At 36.6% G+C, this 10,312-nt stretch overlaps 1 non-coding gene across 1 annotated transcript; it reads left to right on the forward strand.

The window, feature by feature from the left end:
• Positions 1-2,934: 2,934 nt before the first annotated feature.
• Positions 2,935-3,041, forward strand: LOC122086657. The gene has a single exon (XR_006142511.1). It is a non-coding gene; the product is annotated as a small nucleolar RNA R71 (small nucleolar RNA).
• The last annotated feature ends 7,271 nt before the right edge of the window (positions 3,042-10,312 follow it).

Below are 10,312 nucleotides of genomic sequence, written 5' to 3' on the forward strand. Positions count from 1 at the left end.
TTCTTAATAAACCTTCTGTAGAAGCCCGCATGTTTTAGAAAAGACCGGACATCCTTAACAGATTAAGGAGGTGGTAAATTATTAATTAAATCCACTTTGGCTCTATCTACTTTAATTCCCTCCTTGGATATTACATGGCCTAAAAAAATATCAGATTTAACCATAAAATGACATTTCTCCCAATTCAAAACCAAATTCTTAGATATGCACCTTTTCAGAACTAGAGAAAGATGATGAATACATTCAGAATAGGAATTCCCATGAATTAAAAAGTCATTCATAAATACTTCTAAGAATTTTTTAACTATGTCAGAAAAGATGCACATCGATGCTCATCATGCATCGTTGGAACGTAGCAGGGACATTGGAAAGCCCAAAGGGCATACGCCTGTAAGCAAATGTTCCATATGGCCATGTAAAAGTGGTCTATATTAGTCTTCTAAAGTAATTGGGATCGGGTTATAGCTGGAATATCCATCAAGAAAATAATAGTATTCATGTCCAACTAACCTCTCTAACATCTGGTCAATGAATGGCAATCGGAAGTGATCCTTCCAGGTCACCACATTAAGTTTCTTATAGTCTATGCACACTCTCCACCCTGATTGGACACGGGTTGGAATTAGTACATTATTGGAATTCAGAACTACAGTCACACCAGACTTCTTAGGCACTACGTGAACTGGGCTTACCCATTGACTGTCAGAAATAGGATAAATTATTCCATGATCCAAGTACTTTAGGATCTCTTTCTTAATGGCTTCCATCATCACTGGGTTAGCTCTTCTTTAGGGTTTCATGGATGTTTGGAATCCTCCATAAGATGTATATGATGTTGCACAATAGAATGGCTTAGTCATGGTCCAACCTAGGGCTTCGTTATTATCTTTTAACACTTTAAGTAACTCCTCTTCCTGGGTAAAATTCAAATTTGAAGAAATTATTACAGAAAGAGTCTGATCAGGCCCTAGGAAAGCATACCTCAAATTAGATGAAAAATCTTTAAGATCTAGCTTAGGGGGCTGAACTATAGAAGGTTTGGGAATGAAATTGGAAAGGGGTCCTAAGGGCTCCATAGGTGTGTCAAGACTTAGGACTTTAAAAAATAAAGTTTCACTATCATCATCCAATTCATCCATACACTCTTGAAATTCTGAATCAAAATTAATATCAAAGTTGGTAATTAATCATCAAAAAACTTCACAAAATCCTCAAGCATATAGATCTCTTCTTTCATATGTGGTTGTTTGCCTATCCTAAACATGTTAAACTCAACAGTTTGGTTGCTAAAAGATAACCTTAGGAAACCATTCCGACAATTGATTAATGCATTATTGATAGCCAAGAATGGTCTTCCTAGAATTATTGGGATCTCATCCTTGGTTGAGAAGGGTTTGGTATCTAACACAATGAAATCAATAGGAAAAATAAATTCTTCCATCTTAAGTAAGACATCCTCAACCATCCCTTTAGAAATCTTAATAGACCTATCTACCAACTGAAGAGTAGTTCTAGTGGCTTTCAATTCTCGCAATCCTAGTCACTTATACACATGGTAAGGTAAAAGATTCACACTTGCGCTAAGGTCAAGTAAGGCATGCTCAGTGTAGGTGTTGCCTATGACACAAGCTATGATAGGGCTCCCATACTTGGCTCCTATATGCTGAATAATTATGAAACTAATATTATCTACCAAGAACGCCTTTTTGGGCATAGTAGTGATACGTTTGTGAATACACAAATCTTTTAGTACCTTTGCATAGGTGGGGATTTGGGATATGACATCCAAAAGAGGGATGTTCACTTCTACCTTTTTAAAGACTTCTAAAATTTTATCCATGGAAGCAGTCTTCTTTTTGTTTACTAAGCGATTAAAAAATGGGATAAGAGGAACATAAGAACTATTAGGGATTTACCATTTTTCAGAAGATTTTTGGTTTCCTCAACCAAATCATCTTTAGTTTCAGAAGAATCTCTAGGTTCATCAGACAAACCTGGAACAAGAGGCATACTTGTGTCTTCAACTAAAGGAGAGTTAACAGGAGTAAAGGATGAGGAAGAGTTAGGAACACTCTGTTGGTACTCTCTACCACTCCTAAGGGCATAAACAACATTACATTGGTTGGAGAGACCTTGTATTACATTTAGTGGTGCATTAATTGGTGCTTGTGAGCTAACAGGCTGATGATGACTTAGGTTAGGCTCTGGTTGACTAGGTAAAGTTTCATTCTCTCTCTCACACATAATTGAGACAATTTGGGTGAATTCTCTTATAAGATTTTGATGGCTTGTCATGAGGAGGGCCATATTTTTTTTCAAGTCACTTATTCGACTTACCTCTCTAGTGTTGGTAAACCCAGGGGGTTGCTGATAAGATGATCGGGGGAAAAAGATTGTTGTGCAAAGGGAGGCCATTGGGGTCCAAGTTGACCTTGATTATGGAAATTCAAAGGCTTTGCTTGATTGCCCTGATTCCAAGAGAAATTTAGGTGATTTCTCCATCCTGGATTGTAGGTGTTACTATATCGATTATTCTGGTATAAGGCATTAACACTATCATTAGAAGTGCCCCCAGAGTTGTTGGGGCATTCTTTTATGACATGTCCAGGGGACTGGCACCAAGCACAAATCTTAACCAAATTAACTGATGATGGCTCTCTAGGAACAATAGCCTTAATCCTCTTGATTAGGCTATCAAAATGGGCTTCCTTGGCTACTATCCCATCCACAAAATATTTTTTTCCTCTTATAGTTCTTTCACTTTCTTGGGTTGATTCCCACTCACGGGTTTTTTCAGCTAAGTCAAGTAAGAATTCCCATGCCTTTCCTTCATCTGTAAAGGATGTGAATCCCTCAGGGCACATAGATTCTATCATTTGTTTAGTTAGGTAGTCAATACCTTCATAAATTGTTTGACATAAATTCCATAAGTCTAGGCCATGGTGAGGGCATTCTTGGAGTAGATCCTTGAATCTCTCCATAAGTTTGGAAAAGGACTCACTAGGCTTTTACCTAAACTGAAGGATATCACTTCTAAGCTTATTGGTCTTGTGAGTTGGGAAAAACTTCTTAAGGAAGACAACTGTGAACTATTCCTATAAGGTTATGCAATTTGGGGGTAACCCATATAACAATTTCTTAGCTTGGTCTTTCAATTTAAAAGTGATAAACCTAAGCTTAATGTAGGTGTAATGGACCTCCGCAGGGTTCATGATATGGCGCGTAGCGCGTGTACACACGCTAGGGTTTGACCCTAATGAGATGAGATAGTATCCCCTAGTCATCAAATGCCAAGGGGGGGATACACGTTATAGGTAAAAGGGAATCGCCACCTAGTAAGGGTCTAGGACCCATAAATATCTCTTCCAATCAAGGGAGAGAGACTAATGACTCTGATGGAAAAGGCTGGTTTGCACCAAGATTCTGAACAAGTGTCAAGTGACAGACTGGGAAGGTGTTAAGCACCCAGTCTGCCCGGCCCTAAGGTCGGTCTTCTTTTGTTTGGCCAAAGTTTGTTTGTACCCTACTAACTAGTCCTAAATCTAGGTCACTGAAAACCCTAAACTAAATATCTAAGTATGACATGTGAAAATCCTAAGCCAAGTGTCTAAATTTTGCTAGCTAGGTTATGATGCAAATAATGAAATGATTACGCTAATTAAAAATTAAAAATTAAAAATCCTAAATGATTTAATTAATGTATTATGAGTCTTAGATTAAGCTAATTAAATAAGCCTAAAACTAGGATTAGTTGAGCAATTTGTGAAACCCTAAATTAAACTAACTCGATTAATTGAGCCTAACCCAGATGGATGATTAATGAATTTATGAAATCCTAAATTGAATTAATTAAAATGATTAATCATAATCCCTAATAATTTGTGAAATAAATTATTGCAATCCTACTTAATCTAATTGGTAAAAAGATTTATAAATTAAATGAGACCTAATTAATTTATAAAAAAATGAAATGGATTAATTACATTAAATGAATGCATTTTTACTAATGTACCTAATCTAGTATAGGAGGATTAAACTAAACCTAAAGTTTAATTAAATTAATTATGAAACCTAATTGCACTAATTATGTTTACCTTAAGCTAATCTAAGATGAGTTAAACATTTTTCAAAACCCTAGTTAAGCTAATGAGAAGAGAATATTTTAACTAATTAATCTAGTTAATTACCCTACATTAAATAACTAATTAGTTGATTGATTAAAATAAACAAACCACTAGAGGGGAAAGGATTGGTAATTACACAAGCTTAATAAATTGAATTGAATGAAGAAACCAAATGCAGTGATTAAAAAAAACTAAATTAACAAACCACAATTGAATAAACAACAATTGAAATGACTAATTAAGTTAACTACGTTACTTTAATCAATTAGTACTATATTAATGCGAGTGAGGGTTGGAGTACAAAAGATATGAGATAGTAGGAAACCTAGATCCCCAATACGCACCTAATGCTACGAGCCGGTTTGAGGAGGGGCCAGCCACGCCCTTGCTAACATACACCCTAGACTACATCCCATACATTATTTAGAGGGAAATAAAATGAAATCATGTGATTTTAAATTTTAAAATTAGGGTAATCCCAACCCTAAGTTCTAGGACTAGATACATTACAGACTTGAAATCAAAACCAAAATGGATAAAAAAAAAAGGGAGGGGAAGATTCCACATAGAAAACATAAATGAAATAACAGGTTGTGGGCATTACAAACATGGACTATCTAATCAGCAAATTAAAGAAATAACAAAAACAAGAAAAAAAAATAAGAAGAAGAAGAAGGTGAGTTGCAGGTTCGGTTGCAGCAGCAGGGAAGAAGGTGAAGGTGGGAGTGATTTTCTGCTACAGGGAAGGAGAAGAAGGAAAGAAAGAAGAGAGGATCGGCTGCTATTGATTAAGGGTTGCAGCAGTAGGATGACAAAAAGAAAGGGAAAAGGAGAAGAAGAAGAAGAAGAAGAAGAAGAAGGAGAAGAGGTGCAGGTTCGGTTAGGAGGAACCGAAGAGGAAGAGAAGAAGAAGAAGAAAATGAAGAAGAAGGAGAAGAAGACGAAGAAGAAGAAGAAGAAGTGCAGGTTCGGTTAGGAGGAATAGAAGAGGAAGGAGAGGGGAGTGGAGAGAAAGAAGAAGAAGGAGAAGAAGAAGAAGAAGAAGGAGAAGAAGAGGTGTAGGTTCGGTTAGGAAGAATAGAAGAGGAAGGAGAAGGGAGTGGAGAGGGGCGGTTGGAGAAGAAAGATGGAAGAGAGGAAGAAGAAGAAACAATGGGATTAGGTTACATGTAGGATTTTGATCTAAGGGTCCAAAAAAAAATTCAATAGAAAGAAAACTAAATCAAATCGAACCTAGTGATGTAAATATTTTAAGCCACAAATAAAATTGATTCATTAAACCAAGATATAATAGTAATAGAAAACAAACCAAATTAAAAAGAAAAAAGAAAAAAAAAACGGATTAGCAAAAATCGACGGTTGGACCCAACGACCCAAATCAAACTATGTTGAACCTAATTAAAACAAAATAAACCCAATTGAACCAGAATTCACATTTAATAAAACACATTAAACCTAATTGAAACTAATTGAACCTAATTAAATCTAAACGAATCGATTAATAAATCAGAAGCTAATATATTAATTAAACTAATTCTAAATCGCTATTGGTAGAAAAAAAATACCTTAAACCCTGCTTTAATCAAGAAATAATGGGAGATAACCCTCGTACTTCAAGCCCCAAATCGAACCGAACCGGACTAGATCTCCTGGCTCAAGGAAAGATTAATATATTAAACTTTTAGACTTTGAGAATATTTGATTTTAGAGGGAAGAAGTTAGCCAAAACCTTAATAGGGCCATCTTCTCTCCCAAATTCTCAATTTTTCTCCTCCTCTTCTTTGGAAAAGAGGAAGGGCTATACTTATAGCCTTGGGACTTGAGACAATTCTCTCTTATTTATGATGTGGAATAAAAAACTAGAGAGAATTGTCCAAAAATGTTTGCTTTTGGACAAAGGGGTTTGGGTGCCATGTGGCACTCCTTGGTTGCTCAGAATGAAATCTGATACCAAACTTTGGAGTCAACTTCCGGGGTTCATATCTTTCAAACCGTTAGTCAGAATTCGACGTGTAATATGTCGTTAGAAAGCTTAGTCCGAGCACTATCCAATGATGTGAGACATGATTGTGGTCTTAACTAGAAACTTTTATAAAAATATGCATAAAGTAGGGACCCGGATCAGATAATAAAAGAGAGAATCGGGCGTCTATTCGCATAGTTCTCACATCAAAGTGTAATGTCCGACTGGAGGGGACAAACAACAATAATCCATAACATCAAATTCTAATTTTTGAAAACATTTTCTTCTAAAAGTTTATAGGGGAAAAATGGTCATTTTCTACTTTAAGCTTGAAAATTCTCCAAGTCTAAAATGTCTAACATGTAATTCTTCATATTGTCATCATTGCCGGGGGGTGACAAAATTCGATGTCTACAGATTGCCCCTCTTTGACCGACACCTATGTAACAGTTGAAAGGCAAAGAAAAGAACACACCATTTTGTCACCAGGAGCAATGTACTACCGACATCCGGCTCAAGGATGGAGGAGGTGCAAATGCAAATGCAAAACAAGAGATAAGACCAAAGATAGGAAATGTCGATCAATAACACATACGAAATCAAGTAGTGTGTGGGTGCTGCCATGATATAAAACCTACCGTAGTCGGTCAATATGCAGGTAAAACCTAGACTAAGGATGCACATGCAATAAGCCATTCTTAGTGTAAAGAACCAAGTAGACAATGAATGCAGATATGAAAGAGTACAAATGTAATTGGCTATCAGGTATAAATGACCAAACACACCATGAATATAAAAATGAGACAAAGGTGTAAATGCAATTAGCCAACATTGGTATAAAGAACAAAGTAGACTTTAATGCGAGTATGGAAAAGAATGTAAATACAATCGACCGTTAGGTGTAAATAACTAAACGGATTGCGAATGTAAGTATGGAAAAACAGTGTAAACGTAATTAGCCAATATTGGTATAAAGAACCAAGTAGACTATGAATGCAAGTATGATAAAAGAAGTGTAGATGCAATCAAATGCCATTGGTATAAAGAACCAAGCAGACCATAAATGCAAATATGAGACAATGGTGTAAATGAATGGTCAAACACAAGAGAAACTAGGTTTGACCTAGGTGTAAGTAACCACCAGACGCAACTTTCAGTCTCAACAGCCAGACTTAAGATAGAAATGGCATTGGTATAAATAACTACCAGACCTGATCTTCAATTCAAAAATAGCCAGACTTAAATGGAGGTGACATTTGTATAAATAACTGTCAAATCCAATCTTCGGCTTAAATAACCGAACTATGAGGTGAGACTGACATTAGTGTAAATAATTGTCAGACCCAATCTTCGGTGTAAATAACCGGACTTGAAATGGAGCTGACATTGGTGTAAATAACCGCCAAGCTCAATCTGCAGCATAAATAACTAGACTTGAAATGGAATTGGCAATGGTGTAAAGAACCATCCGAACCAATCTTCGGTTTAAACAACCAGACTTGAACTGAAGCTGACATTGGCGTAAATAACCGTCAGGCCCAATCTTTGGTGTAAATAACCAGACTTGAACTGAAGCTGACATTGGCGTAAATAACCGTCAGGCCCAATCTTCAGTGTAAATAATCGGACTTGAAATGGAATTGGCAATGGTGTAAAGAACCATCCGGACCAATCTTCGGTGTAAATAACTGGACTTGAACTAAAGCTGACATTAGTGTAAATAACCGTCAGGCCCAATCTTTGGTGTAAATAACTGGACTTGAAATAAATTTGGCCAATGTGTAAAGAACCATTGAAACCAATCTTCGTGAGTTGATGCATTTGAGGTTAAATACCTAAAAACCTTTAAATGTTCAACATTTTAATCATGAGATGTAATGATATTGTAATTAAATTTAAACAAACATCAACCTGATTGGTCAGACAAAGGATTAGTCATGCAAATCCTAACATTATGCTCACGTAAGAGAGTGTAAATGACCACCACTATAAAAAGGAGTGAGAAGTGTTTACATTGGAAAATGACAAAGAAAGACTTTGCCAAAACAAATTTCACCATGAGAACGAAGCTAAAACAAGGGAGGTAACCCATCAATGAGTGTTGCCCCAGACTGTGACATCTCTAGTTTGCTAGGCCTAAACTCGAATAAATCTGGCCTGAAAATGCATTACTTGCATGCATCTACAACTTATGGCAATATAGTCTGATGTCTTCAATTATAATGGTTTTTGGTTACTCCGACCAAATCTTTATCTCATGGTAAACATCCACAACATGTTGATCCCTTCTTTTTCCTGTGAGTGCACCTTTCTGATGTTGCTCGCATTTTATGAGTGGGGATAGTAGTAACTTCCTTAGCTGCTTCTCAAGACTTGAGGGGTGGCTCATTAAAATACCCAAAACATCATGTCTGTGACACAAGCTCTAAGAAACAAGTAGTAAGACAATCAAACAACATGGAAAGGATACAGACCCAATGGTTCAACCAAGTGTAGAGTGGGGAGCTATTACATGGAATGACGATCTCACTAGAGAAATCAAGCCAACTAAGGAGGCTTAAAAGAAAGGACTAAGTGGTGAAACTCTTGGGAATCCGTCGGAATAAGAGACGGGAGAAAGAGTTCGAGTCTAAGCAGGCCGTCTCCTGATGATAAAAGTAGCGACGATCAAATCGCCTTCAAGATAGGAAGCCAAGAAAGGACATTTATATGAAGTCTAAACAAAACAAGGTAATATGGTGATTGAGGTGATGGACCGGGCTTGAAATTGACTTCTCAAGCTGCCTACGTATCCTAAGTAAATCAGGAATCAGGTCGGACATAGTTCCTGCTGCGGATGATGTATTGGTTGTAAAGCCTTGATAATTAAGTTCCATCATAACTGGGTGAGCTCGAAGTTATCGGAGAAAATCTCACCACATTTAGCCTAGGAGGACTTGCTGGGTTATAATGGGGCTTAGGACTTGGTTCCAAATGAGGGTAAAAGCTCAAATATGCCCCTAGGGTCTAACTAGAATCTTATAATTTTTGCCTTTATTTCCTTCTTTCTTTTTCTTCAATTTTTGTGAGCAATTTTCTCTCTTGTCCCTGCCTAGGGTATTGGATTGCTTTTGGATTAGAGCTTTGCTCCTTTCTTTTCCTTTTTTTTTTTTTTTTTTTTTTAAATTGCTTTTCTTTTTCTTTTTTATTTATTTATTTATTTTTATTTTTTTTTAAGTTGGAGCTTTGCTATCTTTTTGTTATTGAATTTTGAAATGGAAAAGTGTTTTTCCCCAACCTTGGCAATATTAGGCTCTGGTACAAAAAATGTCTTCTAATCAGACCCCAGAGGCTAGTAGGATTAAGTATGTGAAGGGTACCTTGGTAATGGGATATGGGTAGGCCATAATGGGCTTTCCAAAGGATAGGCTTAGGCCCAAAAAGGATAACTAGCGGTTAAGGATGGCCTCCCTTAATAGGCTTAATGATGTGAAAAAATCCCTTTAAGCTCCTTACTCGTTGGAAGGGGATTAAATGTGTGGAGAGCTCAAGACCTTTTATTACCAAGGCTCTGACACCAAAATGAATGATGAATGACTGATGGGCTCCTTTTGTTTTTTTTGCTATTTCCTTTTTTCTATATTTGATTTTTTTCTTTGATTCCTTTTTGTTGATTTGAAGAAAATAGACGATAGATCACTGCAAGATTCCTCATCAAGAGATGGAAATGGGGAGGAGAACAAACAAAATACTCAAAATAAACTATTTCATTAAAAACTGAAACGATTACACTAGTGGAAACTTGATTGGATTGACACAACATCAAAAATAAAAAGATAAAACTTCTCACACGAAACCGAAAGGAAAAAAGCTGAAAATACCTAACAACATGACTGACTACCTATAACACCGAAGGACTTGAACCCAGACATGACCAACCCCTCTTCATCTTCTATAATCATCAGAACTTCTATACCGAAGAGCTTACTAACATCCATAAATCCTCCTTGATGCCCCAGATGGGCCTACCAAATTGCTTAAGACTCTGCCCAATCAACCACGCTGTTAAAGAAGATCTCAAAACTTGGTAACTCCTTTTCTGATATTTCATCGAGCCACAGTTTTGGAAACCCAAAGTATGAAGAGTCATGCACTTCCTTAATGAATTGACCATTCAAGTACTTGAAATAGGGTACCCATCTCAAGAGTCTAAGATGCTTCTGATTGATACTTCATGAACTCTCCT

This window comes from Macadamia integrifolia, chromosome 1, assembly GCF_013358625.1.
Source record: "Macadamia integrifolia cultivar HAES 741 chromosome 1, SCU_Mint_v3, whole genome shotgun sequence".
Taxonomy (NCBI): Eukaryota; Viridiplantae; Streptophyta; class Magnoliopsida; order Proteales; family Proteaceae; genus Macadamia; species Macadamia integrifolia.